A 26,994-nucleotide genomic window follows, 5' to 3' on the forward strand; every position below is an offset into this window, starting at 1 on the left:
TCCAGCATGCCAGCCCAGTCAAACCATCCAACCCATGCCAGCATGGACAATGGATGCTAAATGATGATGATGATATCTATCTATCTGTCTATCAATATAAATATATACACACCCACAAACACACACGTCATACGAAGGTACTGTGAATAAAGAGAGTGACCTGAGAATATTATGCTAGACTTAGAAAAATATGGCAGTTGGAAGTCTCCTCTAACAACAAGACAATATCCCACAATGCATTTGCTATACCAGTGCTGATTCCAATATTTGGGATACTCGACTGGCCTGTAGAAGAAATCCACTCCATAGATGTTAAAACCTGCAAAATACTGACATCAACTGAAAATCTCCACAAAAATAGTGACATTGACAGGCTCTGCCTAAGGAGAGATAAAAGAGGTAGAGGCTTGAGAACGGTGCAGACAACCTTCCAGTGTCATATAGTCTCTCTCAGACAGCACTTGTTAAACAATAGCAGCAAAAATAAATGCATTAACTTAATGCTGAAAAGTGAAGAGAACAATGTCTGAGCTCCTCAGGAAGCACTCTCTTCCTGATCTTCTTGATGACCTCCCATACGACCTCAAAATAACTGGACTGACATACCTCAAAGAAGACCTGAATGTGAAATGCTCAGCATACCAAAAAAAGAGCATGCATGGGTATGTTTCCCAAAGACTTAAAGAAGACAGTAATATTAACATGAAGCGAAACCTGTCTTGGACTTGTGACAGTTATATCATATCGCACTTCAAAGGCTATGCATCTGCAAGCCAAGAACTGGAGATTGCTGCTAAATACCTAATAAACAAAAGAAAGTGAAACCCTTGGAATTCCAAGATACAACCAAAAATGTAGATTATGTCATATTTTTGTAGAAGACATCATACATGTGATTAGCAACTGCCCAAAAAATGTCATCAAGGTACTACCTCCTTACACAACACAACACTGTCACAAAAATAATATACAATGCCATTCAGAAAAAAGACTGTTGTGGAATAAATATAGAGGATCCTCCTGTTATTGAATATGTACACAAACATCAACACAAGAAATACTGGTGGAACATTCCCATCACATCTGTCAAATATAAGCATAATAGACCAGATATTGTTTGGGACAGACAATGAAAAGTGTATACCATCATAGAAGTTAGCTGTCCTGCTTGAGGTGAATATCTCTTTGAAGATCAAAGAGAAGGAGGATAACTATGGACAACTGTTTTAAAACCTCTAACTCCTATATACAGATTACAAATTTATATTTATACCAATAAATAATTGGTGCACTTGGTTTTGTGGGTAAATGCATAAAAGACAGTCTGGATAAGCTTGGATTTCCAGAAAAAGAAATCAACCAGCTTGCACATTACAAATATATAAGTGAAACAGTAAAAGTATGCAAGACTTTTCTCAAGCTTAAAATGTGGCATTGTTTTTGCTTTCAACATTCCAATGATGGAGCTTTGTATCTATGTAGAAACCAGCTACTTCTTCAGAGGAAGAATTTAAATACTTAAAAACAGAAGAAAATGAATGTCTGAATAAACAAATGTATGTACATACATATTTGTGTTATCATTGATTGATTTTTATTGCGTAGTTAATAATTGTTCAAGTGCTAAGCTGTTAGGCTTATACATTTGATATTTGTATATTAATCCTGTAAACTGAAGCACAAGGCCAACTTTTTAAGAAAACAGGAGTGGGGGAAGTTAGGATATAGAAAATATAGTTGAAATTGGAGCTCCTATCAAAAGCATGGTACTCTAAACTGGTGTACTATTCTTTGTAGAAGCTCTTTATTCCTTAAGTATTTGTCCATACAACAACAGAGCAAAATTTCTAGTAAAATTACTGAGCAGTTTTAGAATCATAAGTATTTAAGCTCTGATCTGTCAATTTATTTTTTACCCAAGTACAGTGTTTAATCTTCAACTAATGTTCACATTTCCATGCTTGCATGGATCAGACAAGAATTTGCTGAGGTAGATTTTCTACATCTGGATGTCCTTGTGTTGCCACCCCTCACCTTTTTCTGACTAAAGTAATATTTTCCCATAACTAGACATATCTTTCATGGTAGACTGGAAATGAACAACTTTGCTTGTATCATGATAATGTGCATTTATGACCATCATCTGATGACTAGATGAGGGTGTGCGCGCACACACACACACAAGGGTCTTCTTTCAGTTTCTGTCAGCCAAATCCACTCATAAGGCCTTGGTTGGCTTGGGGCTGCAGTAGAAGACATTGCAGGTGTCACAAAATGAGACCCAGTGCAACATAGTTGCTAAATAAGCTTCTTAACCACAAAGCTGTACCTACACCTATATCTAAAACTATAGAATGCAGTGTGTGTATGCTTCCTTCTTTTGTAAGATAGGTTATCTCTTGAAAGAAATTTAGTTGCTATTTCTAGCAGTCAAAGAAGCTTCCTTGTTGAACTTCTGTGAAAAGGGAGGATGTAATGTTGCTAATAATATTTGGATTTTTTTTTTGTCCTTTATTTATCATGAAACTATGTGGCCTAGTGGTTAGGGTGTTGTACTCACGATTGCCAGATTATGGGTTCGATTCCTGGACCAAGTGGTGTGTTATGTTTTCAAGCAAAATACTTAATTTTACGTTGCTCTAGTGCTGTGTGGGGACCAGCATGTCAAAGATATATAAATCGAGTGTTTCCTCTACATTTCTTAAAAGGCAACTAAAACAGGTTGAGGTACAATTTGCACTCCAACCTTATAAAACCTTCACCAGTAATGACTATCAAAAACAGCCCTAGGTTGGAGGGCTGTTGCCTGAGTGGTGCAAAGGTGTCATCACATTTTTTATAACATGTTTCATACTTAGAAAATCAATTCAATCTTTTCATGACCATATTTTTGACAAAATGCATTGCCTATGTTTTAGTTAACGTCTTAAATTATCAAGAATTTGGGGAGATTTAGTGAAATTTAAACTGTTAGAAATGCATCTGAACTGGTATATTTAGTTTGTTTCTGGAACAGTTCTAACATAAAATTATGATGGAAGGGTTTCAATTCAAATACAAAGGCATTAAAAGAGGTGGTTTTGTATCTGAACCATAGGTGGCCAGGGGCAGATTGGTGTCAAAAAGGGATTTTATCTAAATATAATACTTTTGTAAACTCACAAATATTTTACAAATCAAGTCCTGGTTTTAGTTCTTTGATGAAAAAAAGTTTAAAATTAAAAGTGGGTAGATGAAGATCATAATTTTTAATTGCACGGTATATATATGAAATTAGTATTGTAGACAGGACAGGTATTAATTATTTGGATAACAAATGCAAGAAGGGAAGAAAAGATTATCTTATGAAAGAGGTTATTAGTTTCATTTAACTAACTATAATCAGTAGTTTTTTTTTTAAATAAATAGGTTAATTACTAACAAAAACAAGCAGCTAAATAAGACAGAGAAAAAAATAATTTAAAAATCATGTGCACTTTTCTAGCAGACCAACATCCAAAATAATCATTTGGTTAAAGTAGAGAGGTTTCAAATTAAATGAAAGCTTATGACAAATTAAATAAAAACTTTCATCTATAGATAATAGACAGGCCAAAATTATATTTCTAGTACTAACATTGTTCTGAAAACATCAGAAATATAAATACTGCAATAATAATGAACATTATCAAAAAGTGTTATTCTGGCTATAACAATAGTTGTTGTAAAAATAACAAGGATTTTTTGCATGAAACCATGCACCTGTAGGAGAGGAGTGCATAGGTAATTGAATCAATCTGAACGTGTACCTGTTGTATATTTTATCACTCCAGAAAAGATGAAAGCTAAAGGCAACTCCAATGAGATTTGAACTCAGGATATAGAGGACTGAAGCTAAAAATGGAAAGACATATTGGATAATGTAATCTTACATCTTGTCTGAAAGAAGGAAAGAAAGACAGGATGTTTACAGTTGAATATCTTTGATCATAGCTTTGCATGATCATAGCTACTTTTGAGCTGAACAATTGCATCAATGCCATTGAAATAATCCAATGAGGGAGCCCCTGTGTTGTTGCACTATCTGTTAGAAGGAGCAGTAAAGTCTCACTCGAATCAGAGTGTTCTAAGAAGAACACATTGGTTAATGTAGTTCTATGTACACTATACCTGATTAAAGCAAGATGAAATGGCTAACAGCTGGAACTGAACTGACCTTCAGCATTTCATAGATTTGAACAAACATTATAACAACTAAGCTGTAGCAAAAAATAATAATTTAACAAATTGATAAATGTTATTAATTTAATTAATATGTTAATAAAAACTGTTAATCCATTATTACAATGCAAACAATTTTTACTAATTAATGTTAGTCGTGATGTAATATAAAAGAAAATAAATCTAATTGCTGGCGCAGACTCTATGTGTCTACTCCAATAATTAATAGTGTTAAAAGTAGTTCTTAATTAAACACAGAACAATCTCAACCATCAATTTTAGAAGACATAATCTGCAAGTAAAATAATTTTATGAACATCCATCTACTATACTAATATACTGAAGGATGGATATGCATTAATTGCAAATCATCTTTTTATAGTAAAGGCTATTTGCCAACATAATGTGGCTGTCCTGGAAGGGACGATGTTACTGTTGTTTAGCCTCAGGAAACATCATTTCCAGCTGGCTATACAACACAATATCTGTGTCCTTATACTTTCGAACAGGGAGTTCAGCACTTCCATCCAGCACAAAACAACATCTGTGGACTGGTTTCTGGGTTACTGTCCTTTATTAATACAGAGAAGCTGTTTGGCTAGGTGGCATTGTTGAATTCACCATTCGAATATATAGTTTTCAAAGTGACACGCAGTCACTGATTTAATAATATAGAAATATTATTATTTCTAAATCTCTCAAAGAGAGATATTCAGTAACAGTTCTTTAAAGTAAAAGCTATTTGCCAACAATGTGGCTGTCAAAAAAAAAAGAAAGAAAAAAACCATACTTATTGTATAGCAAATATTCTGGTCCAGTGGTTTAGATATTTAATGATCTTTTTCTTGAAACTGTAGCCAGAATTGCTGAAGTTTCAATTTCAGTAGTATTGATAGTAAAACTAATCCTTTTACACACGCACACACACACACACACATATATATATACAGCAACCATACTGAGTGCAAGTCTTTTGCATAGCAAATATTTTGGTCCAGGGGTTGTAGATATCTGGTGATATTTTTCTTGAAACCATAGATAGAATTGCTGAGGCTTCAGTTCCAGTAGATATTAGTGACTGACAGCTTTTAAGACATATGTTGATACCTATTTTGTGCATAGATCAAATATACCAAGTAACAAACATGGCTTATTGTGTTTTTCCATAGAAAATTGTATAATTGTAGTTCTCTACAAAGTTGATGCATACAGTAGAGAGAGAATAATTCAGAGACTTATGTCAACAGAACCACTGTTCTTACAACTGAATAATATCTGTCCATCCTGCTTGAGTAGGGATAGAGTACAAAGATAAGCTGATCAAAGAATTGGCAAGTACAAGTCTATGCTTTATCGGGGAGATAAAATAAGTCAGAAACATATCCAGATTTGTCTCCTGTACTTGCCAAAAAGACTTATAATACTAGTCAATAGCTATTGTTTATTTTTTCTTGTTAATTTTATAATGTTCTTTGCATTAAATATGTTAACACTAATTCAGTCATTTAATTAGTTTGATTAGTATCTGTAACCATCATAACTTTATAGTAGGCAGGCATACTGTTATAAGAGTGAGATGTTAAAAGAGATGCTTTGCACTTTAAAGATGCCAAGGAATTTCAGAAGAGATATTTCATTGTTGTATTGAACAAGTTTAGTTGTTCTATTGTATGGTTATATTATATTCTCAGAAGTATTTCATACAGACTGTAGCCATTTCTGATTTTTCACATACCTCTAATGATCCACCTGACAATTGATAATCTCAGGTTTCTGAAAGATTAATCAAATTAAAAGGAAATCTTCCCCTGTATACAATGCCAATTTATTGCAGGAAACTTTAATCTTCAAAGGAACTGAACTCTGAACTGTAAACTAACAAGTCACATGTTGGTTTTACAGTGCAGCTGTTACATTAACTAACTATATTATCTTGTGGTACCTACTTAGAAGTAGGTGGAGCTAGTTGGCTGTTGAGTGCTACATGTCTGAGCCAGGGACACAACACAGTATTAGTGACAAAATACAAACAGCCAACATCTTAGTTTATCCAGTGCTCTGTTGATTATCTACCTGTCATTAGCAGTGATAAGAAACTCAAAGCTATCTATTCCAGATCTTGATGTATCTCTTCTACCAGATGAAAGCAAGTACCTCTTATGCAGAGTATCAGACTTTTCTGTTTACAAATGCTAGCAAGGTCAACTTAGCCTTTATTCTTCTTTCTTCATTCTATGAGAATTCAGTAACTACAGGTCATAAATTAATAAATTATATCACTTCATTTTAAAAAGGAATGCTGAGAGACATAAAATATAATTTATATATATATATTACAGAGATGTACTAGCATAGCAAGTGACTTGATCTGAGATTGTGTACTGAAACAAAAACAATTGCAGCGTGGAAGATGCTTATAAGCCGTTTAAGAACACACAAAAAATCGTTAGATTCACTTCAACATCTAAATTTAATTAGTGCCAAAATATTTTCGTCACTTTGAAACCACGACCTGTTTAATGACAATCTTCATGCAACATGAAATTTTGTCAGTGAACAGGTCATGGTTTCAAAGTGACGAAAATATTTTGACAGAAATTAAATTTATATGTTGAAGCAAACCTAACAGTTTTTTTAATGTTCTTAAACAGCTTATAAACATCTTCCATGCTGTGTGTGTGTGTGTGTGTGTGTGTGTGTGTGTGTGTGTGTGTGTGTGTGTGTGTGTGTGTGTGCGTGTGCGTTGGCTGCGTGGTAAGAATGTTGCTTCCCAACCATATGGTTCGTGATTTAGTCACACTGAATGGCACCATGGGCAAGCATCTTCTATTATACCCTTGAGTCAACCAAAGCCCTGTGAGTGAAACTGAAAGTCTGTCTGTCATATGTATATACATACATGCATGCATCACATATATATCGATGCGTGTGTCTTTGTGTATGTGTGTTGTCCCCCACTACTGCTCGACAACCAGTGTTGGTTTTTGTTTATGTTTCTGTAACTTAGCAGTTCAGCAAAAGAAACTGATAAAATAGGTACCAGGCTTAAAAAAATAAGTGCTAGGGTTGATTTGTTCAATTAAACCTTCAAGGTGGTGTCCCAACACAGCCACAGCCCAATGACTGAAACAAGTAAAAAGGAAAAGATATATATATATATATATATATATATATATATACACACACACACACAACAAAATCAAGAAATTAATGTATGAATCTTAAGATACAAGAAATATTGGAATTAGCAGCAATAATGTGCAGGATGTATAAGGTATGACAGCATAGGAATATGACTGTAAAAATTAGTGGTTGTGGTGGTGGTGGTGATGATGACAATGCGGTGAGTAAATATCATATGCAGCTGTCGGAAAATAAATTTTAATGTCTGACCACCATGAAATAGTATTGCGTAGAAGAGAAACTGAAGAAAGAAGGAGAACACAAAAAAAAGAAAAGAATAGTTACTGGATATCATCAACAGATGTTGTATCTAAGCAGCAAGAATAAGGTAGATAGTGCCATCATCAATTCATCTTTATATACTACATCCTGCTAGTATGGGAAAACAGCTGTTAAAACGCTAATGTTGATCATAGATAGCAGTTGAAGAAATAGTTTTTGTAGCCAAGAATTTTAAAAGGACATCTACGTAAACATGTTAAACAAAAACACACAGGTGTGTGTATTTATATGAGTTGTGTGTTTGTGTGCACATATGTATGTGTGTACACTTTAAATAGCACTTCTTAACTCCCATGTAAGGTGTTAGTACTAATAATAGACTGGAAATTTATATTAGTCTTTCATAATTTAAAAGAACTGGGGGTTTGGCCAAAAGGCCAGAGCTTGTAGGTAAGTGGTAGGACAGATGGAAATTACCAGTACCAGAACAAATACATGCTTGTTATTTGTTGTATTAGCTTCTCTCATCCTAACAGGCTTGGCCTCACAATGTAGAGAAAGAAGACTATATATAGTAAAATATTAAAGTCTATGCCTTACCATTTCTTCACATTCCATATATGATAAGATTTCTATGAACAAACAAGGGAGCCTCTACGTGATTACACAACCTGCAGGAAATAGAGCAAAATTTCTCTACATCCAGCCAGCCTCATAAAGTATATACATTATTTTAAATGTAGTCCTATATAGACAATAAGGACAGTATGGGTCATAGCTAAAGCACTGCTGATCATAGGTCTGCTTGATTAGGGTTTAACTGGGTCTAAACAATGACTTAATTAATGATTTCTAAAACAAATAAAAAGTCACAAATTTAGGGGAAGGATATAATCAATTTTCTTAACTCCAGTACCTGGCAGGATCTGAACTGAGAACATAAAAATACCATAAAGCATTTTGTCTGTCAGTCAACTAATTCTGTCATAATGATTTCTTAAATTTGTACCTACAGGTCCAGATTGGCAGAGGAATATTAAATCAATTGAATGGATCCTAATATATTATTTTCCTCCATCTTTTGCAATTCATTTCCTAGGATAAAGTTCTTGCCTACTTCTGGTTTTGTAGTCTTGAAAATTGCATGATGCCCTCAATAATGTTGGTAGAATGGGGAAAAAAGCACCCAGTATACACCCAGCCAGAGAAAGCATGCCAAAACAGACAGTGGAGTAAGATGCAGTCCTTGGACGCTATCAAATCCTGTGAAATCATCGAATCCATACCAACATGGAACATAGACATTAAATGATAATAATGATGACACTAGCCACTGAAACAAAAATACTACTGGTCTTCTGAGTTAGAAAACTGAACTATTTTGTCCTACAAGTACACCTAATTCATCTATTGTCACTTCTCTCATCATCTCCTCTCCCAAACTCATCACATTAAAACCCTTTCCCAACATGTCATTCCTCCTCAGAAGAGGTGATCCTCTGAAATTTACATCCCTGTCTAGGCTTTCTTTCTACTTGCACTGAACAACAGAAGCTCAAGCTTAACATCAGTCATAACACTCTCACCTGAGTGTGTGTGTGTGTGTGTGTGTGAGTGAATAACTTACAAAGGTTATAGGTGCCATTTCTCTTCCTTTAACTGATCAACAACTATAATCATTTCTGATTTAGGTACAAAGCTAGCAAGTTTGAAAAGAGAATATTAGTTCATGTCATCAACCCCAGTACTTGACTGGTACTTTTCATTATTAATCCAAAAATAATGAAAGGCAAAGCTAACCCTGGCAGGAATTGAACTCAGGATGTAAAGAGCCAAAACAAATGCCTCAAAACACCATTTCCCACACTAATTATTCTGCCAATCCATTGCTTTAACTAATAATGATTTATAACATAAGCACAAGGCCACAAATTTAAATGGAAGTGTGAGTTGATTAAATCAACTTTAGTAATGCAGGTATGGTTGTGTGGTAAGAAGTTTACTTCCCAAACCACATGGTTCCAGGTTCAGCTCCACTGTGTGGTACCTTGGGAAAGTATATTCTACTACAGCCCCAGGCTGACCAAAGCCTTGTGAGGGGTTTTGGTAAAAGGGAACAGAAAGAAGTCCATCATGTGTGTGTGTGTGTGTTTGTGTTGGTTCCCCTATTTCACTTGACAACCAGTGTTGCTGTGTTTATGTCCCTGTAACTTTGCAGTTTTGGCAGAAGAGACCAATAGAGTAAGTACCCGGTTTGAAAAAAAAGTACTGAGGCTGATTCATTCAACTAAAAATTCTTCAAGGCAGTGCCCCAGTATGGCCCCAGTCTAATGACTGAAACAAGTAAAACAAAACATTAGTAACTGGTACTTTATTTTAGCTATCTTAAAAGGTGGGAGAGAGAGTAAAAGCAAAGCAATTACTAGTTGGGATTTGAACTCAGAACAAAGATATAAGTCAAGCACTCCAGTAAAAGAAGAAATTTACATTGATAAGGTGAAATAAGAGCTTTTAGCTTAAAAGAGCAAGAGTTCTAAAAATGGAAGTTCCAACACAGTGCAGACTAAATGCTAAGGAGGAGCCAAAGAGGATAAAGAATTTATGACAAACAAATTACACCTTGAAAAATTTCCCCACCAAAATATATTAGATAATGTAATCTTACATACACTATCTTCTTTTATCTTTTACTCGTTTTAGTCATTAGACTGCAGCCCTGTTAGAACACTGCTTTGAAGGTTTTAGTCCAACTTATCAACCTCAGTACTCATTTTTAAGTCTGGTACTTAATCTTGATCAAGATTCTTGATCACAACTGTCTGATGAATGGGAATGTGAAACTCTGAATTGCAGTTTTTTGTGATATTTTTGTGATGTTTTTGCAGCTTTAACAATAAAGCATATTACTCTAGCTTTGGTATTCAAGTACTATTTCTTTCCACCTTGTTTCACATTTATGTGCTTACTCGGGTATATATGTAAATATATATATCATCATCATCATCGATGTCCACTTTCCATGCTGGCATGGGTTGGACAGTTTGACTGAGAACTAGCAAGCCAGGAGGCTGCACTCGGCACCAATTTGATTTGGCAAGGTTTCTACATCTTGATGCTCTTCTTAATGCCAACTACTCCGAGAGTGTAGTGGGTACTTTTACGTGCCACCAGCATGAGAGCCAGTCAGGCAGCACTGGCATCGGCCATGCTCAAATGGTGCTTTTTACGTGCAATCGGCACAGGTGCCAGTCAGTTGGCACTGGCATCAGCCATACTCAAACAGTGCTTTTTATGTGCCAGTTAGGTGGCACTGGCATTGGCATGCTCAAATGGTGCTTTTTATGTGCCACCAGCATGGGTGCCAGTCAGTTGGCACTGGCATTGGCCACACTCGAATCTTGCTTTTTACATGCCACAGGCACTGGCATCGGGCACACATATATATATTTACACACACACACACACACACACACACACACACACAGTGGTCTTCCATACAGTTTCTATCTACTAAATTCACACACAAGGCATTGGTCAGCCTGGGCTATAAAAGACACTTGCTAAAAGTGCCAATTAGTGACAACATTTTTCTTTGTTTTTTTTTATTAACCTTTTAATACCAACCTGCCTGAGTTCACCCCTGGTTTAATAATACAAACTTACTTTTTTCAAGTGGTCTAAATTAAACTTTTCATCACATTTTCATTTCAATTTATGCTCTAAATACTAACTTGAGAATGAGAAAGTTATTTTACTAAATTAGTCATTATTTTCCAAACTTAATTGAAACAAAACCAGTGAATATCAGAAGAAATAGGGTAACAAAAATGTTGAAAGTGATTCAGGGAACTAGGTTGATAAATTTGTAAGAATTGGATAGGATGAAATGAATGTCTGGTATTTGTTCTTGTCTAAATACATTCTGATGGCCTGCAGTGACTGACAATTGTAGCAAGCTGTATCAGCCCTTGCCTGTTGCTTGGACAACATTAGTGGTTTTGAGAGGGGAAATTTATGTGCATGGGAAACTGCTTATCTTTCCAAAAAAAAAAAAAAAAAAAAAAAGAAAAGAAAAGAAAAAAAATTGTTGAGGCTGGGTGGTAAGAGATTTGCTTCCAAACTACATAATTCTGGGTTCAGTCCCCAGCATGATACCTTGTTACTATAGCTTCAGGCTGACCAAAGCCATATGAGTGGGAGTGGATTTGGTAGATGGTAGACAAAAAACTGAAAGAAGTGTGTTGTATATATGTGTGTGTGTGTGTGTGTGTGTGTGTGTGTGTGTGTGTGTGTGTGCATGTGTCTGTGTTTGTCCCCCACCACTGCTTAACAGTTCTGTAAAAGCAACAGATAGAATAAATACCAGGCTTAAAAAAAAAGTACTGGAGTTATTTTTTTGACTAAAACCCTTCAAGGCGGTGCTCCAGCATGGACAGTCTAATGACTAAAATCAGTAAGAGGTAAAAGGCCCGTGCTTTGGGGATGAATTTTTTTGTCTTTTTTTTAGGTGCAGATCTTATAGTTTTATGTGACAATATGGAAGCCTTAGGTCTAATTTATGATAAAACAAAGCAAAAAGGACTGTTGAGACTATAGTAATCCATTACATTATGTTTGTTTTGAAATAAGTAAAGGGAGAAGGCACTTCATTTATCTATTAGTTTAGTATTATATGTACTTTTTAAATAGTAGCTGATAAGTGAGGTGGGGGTTCAACATGAAACAACTATAGGCGCAGGCAGAAGAGAATAACAAGCAATGGTTATAATTAGGGATTGGCACAACAGTTTTGGTATTGTTTAATTAACATCACTGAAGAATTAAGGGACTGAAAGAGAGAATTTAGTAATCACATCCACAAATTCACACATGTATATATGCATACATACATGCATGTACTATCAACAACAGTAATAACAACACTTTTTTGTATATCCATTCATACACAGATTTAATTGAATGTTTGAAGCAGGAGACTGAGAAGAACAAGAAATGTAGAGTAAGTGGGAGGTGAAGAGACATAATGAACATCATGAACAGGCTGGTTGTGAAATGGAGAAAGCAAAGATTGGGGATGGGGGGAGGAGAGGGAGAGAGCACGAGCAAGGTAGGGAGATATGCTACTGAAGTGAAGTGGAAACAGGCTTGGGCAAGATGATGAAGGAAAGTGAAAAAAATAGGGAATGATAATGGAAATAGAGATATATATAAATTTCGGCTAAAGAAGAAGGAAAATTGATCAGTTAAGAAGAAAATAAATGGAGAGAGGGAGAGAGAAAATGGGACATGGAGTGTATAGCGGAACAGATGAGTCAATAACAAGATGAGGGGAAACTGAATATATGTGTATGTATATATTTGTGTGTGTGAGTGTGTACATACATACATGTATGTATGTATGTGTGTATGCATGATGCGCATGTACCAATTCTGTTCAGAGAATAACAAAAACACTATTAGCAAAAGAAGTATTGGAAGGGAAGATGGAAATGATACAACATTAAAGAAGAAAGGATGAGAAGGAAATTAAGAAAGGAAGAAAATAATGAGAACACAACAAAATAAAATAGCTTTCCCCACACAGTTGCCATGGATATCTAAGTAGTTTACCTCATGAAACATTAGAAGACTGTTTGTTGGTTCATTTTAACATCTATTTTTGTTTCCCTGCTAGCACGCGTTGAACAGGAATTGGTAGCAGTAAGTTCTTCCTGTTGCTAACCCTTACCTGTTTTTCAAGCAAAGATATTTTATTTCTTTGGTCTTTGAAAGGGTAGAATGACCGGTTGTAATGTCAACAAAGAATGTAAACACCATATTACTGTTTTGCTCAAGCAGTGGTAAGCTGTGAAATATTAATGTTCATCACACCCACACATATGCATGGGGGGAGGTTGTCATATAGTCTTCGTCTACCAATTTCACTCACACAGCCAGGAGCTACTTTAGAAGATGCTGTGCAGCGGAACTGAACCTGAAACCACATGCTTGTAAAGTGAGCTTAACCACATAGCCAAGTTGTTTGTAAGATGAGACTCAATAGGTTGCAGTTTGGCAGCTGCTCTTGCCAAGTGCATCACTCTGAATATTAGGAAAAAAATATCCAAATTGCTCAACTAAGCATATCACTCAAAACAGAGGTAAAATACTCAAGGACATGTACTCTGCATGAAAACCAAACAATAAGGTTGGTACTCACATACATAATGTAGTGACACAAGAACTATTAATTAATTAAATTTACACCTAAGCATGACAGTTAATTGTGGTTAAAAAAGACAGGAAAGACATCCTTGAAATCTAAATTAGAATTAATTCAAAATGGGGAGCAATTGAGTGGTGATATGTTTTGAATTTGAAGTTTGAATTTGAATTTGAAATTTGAAAGTGTAAATATTAACAGTCAACTTTTTAGACATTGCACACAATATTGCTTCAGGCATATATGTCACTTATAGAAAACGAAACAAAATCATATGCTACATTCACAAAACTTGAATCATCCCCTTCACTATTCTGAAAAATTTACTTACAAAGTTTTGTAAGAGAATTTCCAAATCTTCTGATAAAGAGATGTGTATAACCACTGCTTTATTTTTACAATGAGGCTTGAAGCAGAAATGGTAGTGATAGGTTTCAATACATTTCCCCCACACGAATCCCATGATGCTAACAACATTGGAAAAAGGTAAATTATATGAATATCTACTGAGTTGTGGGATACCCTGATCTGACCTAGGTAGTGACTTCTTACTCCTTTGCGGGTGGATTGCCATTGCTTTTGAATATTTCTGCGCCACCTCTTGACCTTATATATATATATATATATATATATATCCTCACATGTATTGTAGGCCATGTTTTAGAATTGTATAGATCAGTTATTGTTGTTATTATTATGAAGGTGTCAAGCTGGCAGAATCATTAGCATGCCCGGAGAAATGGTTAGCAGTATGTCGTCTGCTGCTATGTTCTGAGTTCAAATTCTGCTGAGGTTGACTTTGTCTTTCATCCTTTCGGAGTCAATAAAATAAGTACCAGTTGAACACTGGGGTCGATGTAATTGACTCATCCCCTCCTCCAAAATTGCTGCCCTTGCGGAAAAATTTGAAGCTATTATTATAATTGTTATTATTATTATTATTATTACTACTACTATTATTATCACTGAGTGAGAGAGCAAAGAACTCCTCTGAACGCATGGCTATGATGCTCCCCCACTACTTCTGCTCATGATCAGAGATGCACATATCATCAGCCTCCAAGGGACATTCTCAACTGGTTATGGTAAAACAACTGACAAGTAAATCTGTGGTATTGAGCAGAATATTTACTGTAGCCCATCTTTTATACCAAGACGAAACAGTGTACATGATAACACTTTGGGTCAACTTTGCTTTTCATCCTTTTGGGAGTCGATAAATTAAGTACCAGTGAAACACTGGAGACTGATATAATTGACTAGTCCCTTCCCACCAAATTTCAGGCCTTGTGCATATAGTAGAAAGGATTATCATTATTATTATTATTATCATCCTGTGGAGGTCGACTTTGCCTTTCATCCTTTCAGGGTCAATAAATTAAGTGCCAGTTGAACACTGGGAGTGACATGATCGACTTGTCCCCTCCCCCAAAATGGCTGCTCTTGTGGTAAAATTTGAAACCATCATCATCATATAACTTGGTTTTCATTTTTGTAGTTTCTAATATGTAAACAGATCTATAACAATTGTACTTTTATACTCTAATTCATATTAATTTGCTTTCTACAACATATAAGTTAAAATGTTCTGACCATTTCCATTTAATTTTCATTTCTTAAACCAGATTATTCAGTTGATAATCAGTTCATGTTGCTCAAGTCACAATGGATAGTCAAGAAACAGTGATAATAATAGCCTTAGGTAATAGCATTCATCTTGTGGAAGATGAAACTGACACACTCAGGAATTTCGTTAATTAGTACGTCATTTCTTATCTTAGAAGCAATTAAAAATATACTTCCCCTAAACACAGGAACACACACACAGATTGTGCTTATGCTTTGGTGAATATTATCAGATTTCTAATTTTTAGCAATGATAATGAATTCTAGCTTAGGCTCATGGTTACAAAATTTGGGAAGAAGATACAGTTAGTTCAGTTGTCCCCAAGATTTGTACAGTACTAATTTTATCAACATGACTGAGAAGTATAAAAATCCAGGATTTGAACTCAAAATTTAGAGAAACATAACTTTTACAAGGCATTTTGATGGATGCTCTATCAATTCTGCCAGCCACTTCAAACACTAGCACACATTTCAAGAAAGGAATGTAGGCAATTATATTAACCCCAAAACCAAGAAAGGCACTGTCAACCAGGTTGAATTTCAGTACACTCATTTACATAGAAACATAAAGGGACAAAACTAAGTTCAACATGGTAATAGGAAGGACATCCAGTTGTAAAAACCATGCCAAAATAGAACTCACCAGTGTTGGTGCCACATAAAAAGCACTCAATTCATTTTGTAAGGTGGTTGGTGGTAGGAAGGGCATTCAGCTGTAAAAGCCATGCCAAAACAGATAGTGAAGCCTGGTGCAGTCTTCTGGCTTACCAGCTCCTGTCAAGTCCAACACATGCCAGCATGGAAAATGGATGTTAAATGATGATGATTATAACAATTCTGCTACTTTCTTATGTAAGGATAGAACTGTGAGGCTTTAAGGTGAAAGGATATAGAAAGTGCCATTCCAATAGGCTTCCAGGCTAAGTACTTTTACATTAAGAAAAAAAAAAATGATGTAGAAGAAAAAGAAAAGAACTGCCAGAGAATGCAACCTGAAACCATCATTATATGCCATTATCTTGAATGTCTGCTAAGGTGAACTGACAACAAAGCAAAAATTGCTGTTAACAAACAATTTAACAGTTTCAGTAGAGAAAATATCTACTCAGGTTTAATATCTGTATTGTTGATCTGACAAACTTTCACAAAATATTCATAACTGAGCCTGTAAAACTAATTTATTCTTTCTTTCTACAGACAACAAAAAGGAAAAGTATCTATCATACTGTGTATATCATAACCTATATACTAAATCAGTTAGTTGAAACAGTTGTCACTTCTCATGTACAAAATCATTTTCTGCATGAAGATGAAGACTTCAAAAAAAGAAAAAGAAAAAGAAAAAAAAGGTAAACAATATTTTTACTTGAAGAGGCTTAATTATGTTAAAAGAAAAACCCAGGAAGGATCAATCTTCTGCTACATAGTAGTAATAGTACTACTGATAATGGAGATGTGGTAGTGCTGCTGTAACAACAACAGTTACTACTACCACTAATAATAATAATAATAATAATAGATAGAGAGGTGAGTTCTTAACTTTTGTATACGGTTGCCACAATCCATCACTAAGGTAAACATAGCTGTCGTAACCCATCACCAAGGCCAACCTAATGACAAAAAGCGCAACTCGAAAGTAACTTATTTATTGGTGCTTTGAACAATATTTCGGCATCTCGCGTGCCTTCAACAGGTTCAAAATAAAATAAATGTCAGTCTAATTCATTTTTTAGTTTATATAAAGGACTGGTAACTCAGCAGAAATGTAATAGATAGAGAGGTGAATTCTTAACTTTTGTATACGATTGCAATCGTATACAAAAGTTAAGAACTCACCTCTCTATCTATTACATTTCTGCTGAATTACCAGTCCTTTATATAAACTAATAATAATAATAATCCTTTCTACTATAGGCACAAGGCCTGAAATTATGGGGGAGGGGGCCTGTCAATTACATTGATCCCCAGCATTCAACTGGTACTTGTTTTATTGACCCCCAAAAGGATGAAAGCAAAGTCAACCTCAGCAGAATCTGAACTCAGAATGTAAAGCCAGGAGAAATGTTGTGAAGCATTTTGTTCAATGTGCTAACAATTCTGCAAGCTTGCCACCTTAACAACAACAATAATAATATAATTACTTCTAAAATAGACACAAGGCCTAAGATTTGGTGGTGGTGGTGGTAGGGGCTAGTCGATTTCATCAAACCCAGTGCTAAGCTGAATCAACCATGGAAGGATGAAAGGCAAACTTGACCACGGTAGCATTTGAACTCAGAGCGTAAAGACGGATGTAATGCTGCTAAGCATTTCGTCCAGCATGATAATAATTCTGCCAGCTTGCTGCATTGATGATGATAATAACGGTAATAACAATTTCAAATTTGACACAAAGCCAGCAATTTTGGAGCAGGGGTTGACTGCATCGACCCCAGTGCTCAACTGGTACTTATTTTATCAACCCCAAAAGGATGAAAGGCAAAGTCAACCCTGGCGGAATTTGAACTCAGAACATTAAGACAGACAAAATGCATTTTGCCTGATATGCCAACAATTCTGCTAGCTCACTACTGTCGTCTTCTTTTTATAATAATAATAATAATAATGGTTTTAAATTTTGGCACAAGGCCAGTGAGTTTGGGAGAGGGGCTATGTCAGCTAAATCAACCCTGGCACAGGGTCACAAATTCATAGGGAAAAATATTCAATTGAATTGAGCACTGTATTTTACAGGTATATATATATATATATATATATATATATATATTACAGGTCCTGTGTGAAGGAAAGTAGAGAGCAGTAGGATTTTGACAATATTGTTAAGTTCACCATCACCACTACTACTACTACTACTACTACTACTACTACTACAACAAAGAACAACTACAGCTTCTGTTATCTAATTACTGTAAATGATATTTAGTTTAAAATGCTGCTCAGTGCAAATATAGAAATCTTACATAATTACACAAGCCTTTCAATAAATGACGCTGAATATGCTGACAGAATCCAAAGCTTTTTATATTTGGCTTTTTAACTTAAAGAAAAGATACTATCAATATATGTGTGTGTTTAACAAAATAGTTTCGTTTTTAATTTTATCCGAAAGAGAAATAAGCAGTGTGTATGTGGGGCATAACAAGTTTTGCTTAACTTTGTTTTGAATAGTCTGTGGCGGCTGCCACAGGAGGCTGTCGATTCCTGCAACTCATGCAGCAGACTGAAATGCTGCTACATAGAACTGCTAGGATATTCAAAAACATACAAAGAAAAAATTAACAAGGAGAAGTGAAAGAAGCAAAGGAATTCTGAGAACTGAAGCAGGGAGGAATGGGGTTTGGATGTTAAATGCTTTAAACAGAAATGTTTGGTGGCAGAACTAAACTGAGAATGCAGGAAGGGATCAGAAACATAAAAAAAAAAACAGTGGGTAGGGTGAATGTTACTACAGATGAGATTAATTTAGAAATAGACCCATTTAGGTGAATTTGTTGTCAGAAGTGTAAGTCTTTTATTCCTCATGAAGGGAATCCATTTCAGCAGTTTTTAATCTGAAAAACATCATTAATGAACAGCTATTGTTACAAAGACTAAACCTTGTACTATGACATCAATCATGAAAAGCAGCTTTAAATTAAAACCATGTATTTTTTTCTACTCATTTTTTTTTTTTTTTTTTTTTACATTTCCACATATCATTTTCATATTTAAAAGGAATAACTTTTTTGTGTCTTTTTTTTCTTCTTGTTACTGGATTCTTTTTTTAATCATCATTCAATTCCTAAGTCTATTTGGGAAAATTTGAAAGAAGAATAATTGATAAATCAGTTCAAGGAATCTGAGAATTTCAAAGTAAAGAATGACATGACATAAAAGAATTCTTTAAATATTTTCATCTTTAGATAACTGGTCCTCTTTGTCATTGATTAATGAAATAATATGCTCTAATGTTAATGCTATTTTACTGCAACACACTTGTAATCAGATAATGACAACAAATGAAATGGAATGTGAATAAAATTCTTGTTCAGCAACATGTTTTGCCATCCTGATTTCTCTTTATCGGTATTCTTTTCTCCTGTTACTGGTTTTCAGTCACTGAACTGTGGCCATGCTGGGGTACCAACCTAAAGGGTCTTTTAGTTCTTTTACTTGTTTCAGTCATTTTACTGTGGCCATGCTGGAGCACCGCATTAAAGGGGTTTTTTAGTTGAAGAAATCCACTCCAGGACTTATTCTTCGTAAGCCTAGTACTTATTCTATTGGTCTCTTTTGCTGAATCACTAAGTTACAGGGACGTAAACACATCAATATCAGTTGTAAACACAAACATATACACATGAACACATACACACACACACACACATAATGGGCTTCTTTCAGTTTCCATCTACCAAATCCACTCACAAGGCTTTGGTTGGCCCAAGGCTATAGGAGACACTTGCCCAAGGTGCCACACAGTGGGAGTGAACCTGGAACCATATGGTTGGGAAGCAAGTTTCTTCTTACAACGATCATATTAATTTCAGGGCTTTTCTCCATCTTGTACTTATTTTATTAAATTTACACTTACTGAATCACTATTTTTTGTTGCATAAACAAAGCAGAACAACTTGATATATCAGTAAACAGGACACACACACACACACACACATAGGCATATATAAACAATAGGCTTCAGCACAATTTCTGACTAACAAATTCTACTAAGGCTACAGTAGAAGACACTTGCCCACAAGGTGCCATGCAGTGGGATTAAACCAGGAACAATTTGGCAGCAAAGTGAACTTCTTAACTAGTTATGTCTGCATTTTATATTTATTATATTTTAAGAATACGGCACTGAGCGCTAATATTCTGTCTATCAGAAGAAATGATACTGGAATTGCTAAGTATAATTGCTAAATCTTGTATAAATAAGTAGAGAAAACATTATTCCTTATCAACCAAACAAAAAAAGATATAAAAACATGAACCTAAATGCTATAAGCAATGAACTGAAAAGAAAAGTACAAATGCTTACCAATTGCATGTAAATGATTATTGGAAAGTTACCAATATATACTTGTTATTTTTTTAAGACAATTCAAAATCCCACTTAATGCAAGAAGGGAAATAATGCAAAAAATAGCAAAGGTCAGACATTAAAAAGTAATAATTGTGATGCACGCATGCACACACACACACACACACACACACACACACAGAATAAAGTGGTTAAGAAGTTCTCTTTGGAACTGTGTAGTTCCAGGTTTGGTCCTACTGGATTGCACCTTGGACAAGTATCTTCTACTGTTAACATCAGTTTGACCAATATTTTCTAAGTGGAATTAGGTAGATGAAACCCATGCAAAAGCAATCTATCTACATATATACCTACATACATACATAGTATGTGTATACCTGTATTATTCATGTTTGTGTTTACTTTTATAAAACCAGTATTACATGAAAAAGTGAAAATTAGGAATTTGATAAATATACATTCGATAAAATAAGTACAAAACTGCCTGCTACTGTCTCTCACTCAGTTGCTTTCAGGCATCGGTTGCGTTTGAATGAAAATAGTGTTGAAAAATATAAATCCAACATATGGCCAGATGGACTTATGAGCTGTCGTTTGGAACAGAACTCAGTCGTAAGTCAAGAAGGTGTATATGTTAAAATATTGATATTTTCAAACATATACAAATCTGAGATACCACAACATTGTTTAGGCAGAGTTCTGCATCAATTGTTAACTAGTAGTTAATGCAAAACCCTGAGTAGCAGCAGTTTGCGATCTCAAATTTCAATCACTGCCTCACTGTTGCTATGATCATTCTCATTTACCCTACAGCTACAGCTTTCTGGCAAATATATAAATTCTACCTTATGTATGAGAGAGATAAAGAGAGAGTACTCCATAAATTATGTAGCATTAAACCATGCTTAATCTTTGAAAACTTGACACATGGGAGACAGTATGTGGGTGTGTACATATTCCTTTTTAAAAGTGTATTTTGTTCCTAAGATAAGTTGCTATGATGTCATTGTTCCCTGGGGATAATACACAAAAGTAACTTTCTATTGGATTGCATTCTTCAGATAGGCATAACGCCAGATATTTATTTATTGCTATATATACAGATATCTATCTGTATTTATCTATATAGACAGATATATATAACTATCTGCATTTAACTCTGTATGTGTATGTGCATATATACTTTCAGACTGCAAGTCAAATGAAAAATACTCTATATACAGATATCTATCTGTATTTATCTATATAGACAGATATATATAACTATCTGCATTTAACTCTGTATGTGTATGTGCATATATACTTTCAGACTGCAAGTCAAATGAAAAATACTCTAAAACTGAAAACAAATCATTAGTGTATTTTTCTCACCAAATTTTGCTGCTATTCTGTGGTATTTTCCATCACAGGTGTCCCACATACACACATATTTTCATACATTGGTTTGGTTCTAAGAAAAAGTCTTGATATTTCCATTTCTATGATCTGTCAGGACAACTTTTGCACAAAATATATTATCCTCTGCTTTACAGTCTCAGCATAATGTTAACCAATCCATTATAAAGTAGATCTGGTAGAATCTAAATTGCAATATTGATAGACTAAAAAGTCTCTACAAATAAATATAATTGAGGAAAACCAATTGAACAGTCACCAAAGATAATGTACCTGGCATATATGCAATAAGAAAACAGGAAGCAGTAATATATAGGGGGGAAAAAAAAGATAGCCAGATAGTCAAATGAAAAAATGTGAAATACATTGTTATTAAGAAACATTAATACTGAAACTAGAAGGAAACTATTACTATGTCATGTATGATCCACTCTACTACACAGAAGTGAAATATGAAGAGTGACAAAAGTAGAGAACATAAAACCAATGATGAAGTACTGAAAAATAACAAAAATTAAGAAAATTTTACGAGACAAAGTTTATAGAATTATATGGACAATATCTAGAATTGTATACACTTAAAAACTCAGTGAATGTATAAGGACAGCACAAGATCAAAATAGCAATCTATGGTATTCAACACAAGAGCAGATGACACCTGATAATGAAAGGATTCCAAACCAGCAAGGAAATCTCTCTATAGCTGTTCAATCTTCTAGAAATAGCAGCTAAATAACTATCAAATAAGGTCCTCCTAACTTAGAAAAGAAGATATATTTTACCTGAAAACTCATACCATGTATTTTATTCCCAGTGTGCAATCTAATACAAGAGAAGGGAGATTGATTTGCAATTCACCAACACTAAACTGAGTTCCATTTATGCAACAAGCTACAAATTATTTTGAAGATCATCACATTTCAACTCCCAGTTAATAAAACAATGAGGAAGAACAAAAATTGCTGCCATCATTGTCATCATAACTGTAATGTGGAGTGAAGTGGACAACAAATAATAGAAGACTACATCAAACACAATTCAGTATTTCATGGCCTTCTTTGTTTAACACTCAAGTTCAACTTTGTCAAGATCAATGAATCAAATGTTAGTCCTGTACTGAGGGCAAGTAAATGTGGTCATGCATCAAAGTTTAAATTCAATATTTTATACGAGAAATGAAGAAGATTATCATGACAATACTGAACTAAATAAATCACAATATTACACTATGATTATCTATTCAAAATCTTGAAATATTTTACTTTTATTGTTCCTCCATGGTCAATGATATAAATACTAATGTTATTGAGAAAATTAGTTGAAAAATCTAACTCGTGTTTAATGAACCATTATTATGCCTGATGAAGGCTCTAAATTTTCTAAAAACTTTAAATGAAACAATTTTTTACATTTCTTGTTAGAAAGAAAAACTGGTGCTTACCTTGTAAAATTTTTTTTAAATAATGAATAATTAAGAAGAGTAGGTGTAAAATCCACTACTGAATAAATAGGAGATCTTGGTTTATATTGTATGGACAACCTTGTGTTGTTTGAGTTTTGGTAATCACTGAAAAAAATAAATACATTATTAATGTCAGATCATGCTGATGAGAAAAAAATCAAAAAAATCTGAATAGTTTCATATTCACTAATAATCATGGACAAACTAATGTATGAATGAATGATCTCTTTCTCTCTCTCTCTCTCTCTCTCTCTCTCTCTCTCTCTCTCTCTCTCTCTCTCTATATATATATATATATATATATATATATATATATATATATATAATGGCTTTCTTATGGGTTTAAATATGTCCCAAGCATATTTGAACTGGCAACAAGTTTGCATTCAAACAGATCACTGCTAAATGCTTTCATCCTGTATTTTATTTACAGCAAGCAGCCAACTAATGCAACCAGTCACTATATGATGAAGGATATATAATAAGAGGGACCTGTCTATCTCATCAGTTCACAGCATTTGCCTATCTGATTTCTGGTACTGAAGAGGAGATAACCACACTGAGATGCATGCATCCAATAGTCTGCTTAGGGAATGCTGCAGACTGACTCTCTGCATTTACACCTATCTGTCTACAGTGAGAAATTTTCTTCATGACAAAATACAGTGAATGACTTTCTTATAGGTTCAGATATGCCTTGAGCATATTTGAACTGGTAATAGATTTATATATATATATATATATATATAATGTCATTGCTGGTGGTGTAGAAGGGGATCTGGTATTTCTGGATGAAGATTCAGTGGTTCAACCAACCAAATCAACATGTAAGTGGTTGTGTATCCAACAGACAAGAGTATCTTTAACATGATTCTCAAATAGAATCAGTGTGACAGTATATGTCACACTGACAAGAGTCTACTTTTGAATTACACCAGGCTTCCATTCTGTCTACCCAATTTCATTCATAAGGTACTGGACAACCTGAGGTTATAGAAAATGACATTTGTCCAAAATGCTAAACAGTAGGAATAAATCCAGGACTTTGTGGTTGTGAACAGTGAAAAATTCTTAGTCATTTTGCCATGCTGCCTTAGATAGATGGATGGATGGTTGAATGGATGGGTGGTGATGTGATTGTGTGGGTGTGGGTACATGTATGTATAACCACTCCACTTCTTGCATAAATTACATACATGGAAATAAATATTTCTTTAATGATATCTTACTTTGAGAACTGAATCATTTCAGTATAGAAAAAGAAGAGTAAAAATACTAAAATGAGGAAACACAGGATTACACAGAGAGAATATGCTACTAGATTATAGATCTGGAAATGGATTCAATGGATTCAAATGGAAAAGACTCAACATTTATCTCTCTTTCCATCTACTACATTCCTTTACATGTGTTTAATATTTTATTATTTTTCTATCATACAGGGTTGGTGAATTTAGAATACACAGTAGTGAGCTAGATTAAACGGTTAATTCTGTCTAGATCAGAGATCCAAGTTCCAAATGCAAACCACAACAAGTTGACTCTGTGATTCCTGGAGTCTGCTGCAAAATAAGTGTCAGTAAAATATTTTAGATACCTAGTCATCAAATCATTTTTTAATAATAAAAAAAAGAAGAAAAAAGAAATAATTTTAGACTTTAAAAGACTGATGGCAAAGTATGTTCGATGACCAAAAGAAAAATGGTCAAGTAAATAAAGAAGGATAAAAATAGCTAGTGTAATGCTTGGAGCCAGATAATCATTAATTTCATTATGTTTTTCTTCAAAGTGAATTATTATGTGTTTATAAAATATTACTTTAGCTTATATCATGTATTTATCTTATTCAGATATAGTTTTGGAATAACCAGAGATTTGTGTTTCAAGAGAATAACCAGAGATTTGTATTTCAAAATAAGTTTATTACAAGAGTGTTGTAATAAATTTCTTATCTACCAAAAAACAAAGGAAAGTGGAAATATATATATACATATATATAGCTTTCAAGATATATATATGTATATATATATACATATATATAGCTTTCAAGATATATATATGTATATATATATACATATATATAGCTTTCAAGATATATATATATGTATATATATATACATATACATAGCTTTCAAGATATATATATATATACATATATATAGCTTTTAAGATAACAATGAAGTAAATTCTTCTTTTGGGTATGACAAAGACAACAGTAATAGCAGAACTAAAAACAAGTCGAGAGATGTCACAGTAAGAGAGGAAATACGACAACTCAATGAAAATTCAAGAAAGTTGTGGATTTTGTTGGTTTCAAGTTCAGTTCTTCATTTAGTTTCTCATATCAATAACATTTATGAAATAAATACTAATATGCTGGAATCAGCTAAAATCTGCAGTTAAGCTAGTTTTTTTCTTTATCTTTTTCTTTTAATCTGTATTATAAAGTTGTAATGAACTATTTCTCAGTTTCCATTCTGAATTTCCCAAAAATGAGAAAAAATACCATGAAGAAAAAAATCTCAGTAATTGTTAAAATACAAACAAATTCCATTGAAGAATATTTCAGAGTAAATGAATAAAAGAGATAGTACCTAATATGGTCATGTGACACAGGTTTGGCAGATGGTGCGAGTGTTGTTGAAGTCTAAGAGCACTATATCCATTACCATTACAAAATCATAACAATGAATGACCTGAACACATGGTTTGTTTGATCAACACGTTAGTAAACACACACATTCATAAATATATGTCTATCAATGTAACAGAAGACACCCTGAAACATGAAGTGGGATACTTTGAATATTTTTAGCACTTATATTCTTCTTGTCACTACCAAACACTATCAGGTTTAACACATTTTTCAACACAATTTCTTTTTTTTTTTCTTTTTTTTTTTACATGGTTACTAGGTGTTTTGTTTCTCTTAGTCACATGACCAATAATGTAGCAAGGTTTGACTTACTAATAAACTAAGATAAGTTGCGAAGATATAGACAGATATAGAGCCACAGCTGTTACGTGTAATATAAGAAGAATAATTATTAGAGCTCTGGGAGAGATATAATGCCTCAATGTATCAAATGGACTTCTTCAGTCAGAGAAGCTAGGGCTGAACAAGGAACAAGTAATATGATTTACTGTTTAAAGATTTCTGAGTTGATGAATGTAAGAAAATAAATATCATAAGTAATGTTGCACTTTATATATTAGATTAACATAACCATTGAACATTTATAGAGTTATTGAAATGATAATCATGATATTTCAAATGAAATATAATATACTATGTGTATTTTGAAGATGGATTAAGTAAAGTAATTAATACATTTATTGGATATTGTTGTTGGTGTTTAATCTAAGATGAAATATAATTAAGCAGATCTATGATAAAAGCATCCCTCTATATTTCCAGGCATAGTGTACACTGAACTACAATATCCGTGTCCATATTTTTTAGAAGATGATAAGGTGAGATTTGAGGGGAATTTGGCTACTATTTCTAGCAGGTTGAACAACCATGTAGCAGGTCTCTCATAAAGCTGGTGTTTAGAACATTAAACAGAAACTGTACAAGTGGCAAATTGCTGACACTACCAGTCACTCCTTTTTAGAAAGATTGAGACACCTTCTCTACTGTCTCCAGTGGCATGTAGCTGGTCCTTCAAGAAT

General features: G+C 34.0%; 1 protein-coding gene across 2 annotated transcripts in view; it reads right to left on the minus strand.

Moving 5' to 3' along the window:
• The window catches only part of LOC106883440 (adenomatous polyposis coli protein), a 188,252-nt gene that overhangs the window by 77,978 nt on the left and 83,280 nt on the right, over positions 1 to 26,994 (minus strand). For both annotated transcript variants that reach the window (XM_052967125.2, XM_052967124.2), the window contains exon 2: positions 23,299 to 23,424. The gene's annotated coding sequence lies outside the window, so the exon portion shown is untranslated. The remainder of the gene's footprint in view (positions 1 to 23,298; positions 23,425 to 26,994) is intronic.

The sequence above is a fragment of the Octopus bimaculoides genome, chromosome 4 (genome assembly GCF_046866305.1).
Source record: "Octopus bimaculoides isolate indiv1 chromosome 4, ASM4686630v1, whole genome shotgun sequence".
In the NCBI taxonomy this organism is placed as follows: Eukaryota; Metazoa; Mollusca; class Cephalopoda; order Octopoda; family Octopodidae; genus Octopus; species Octopus bimaculoides.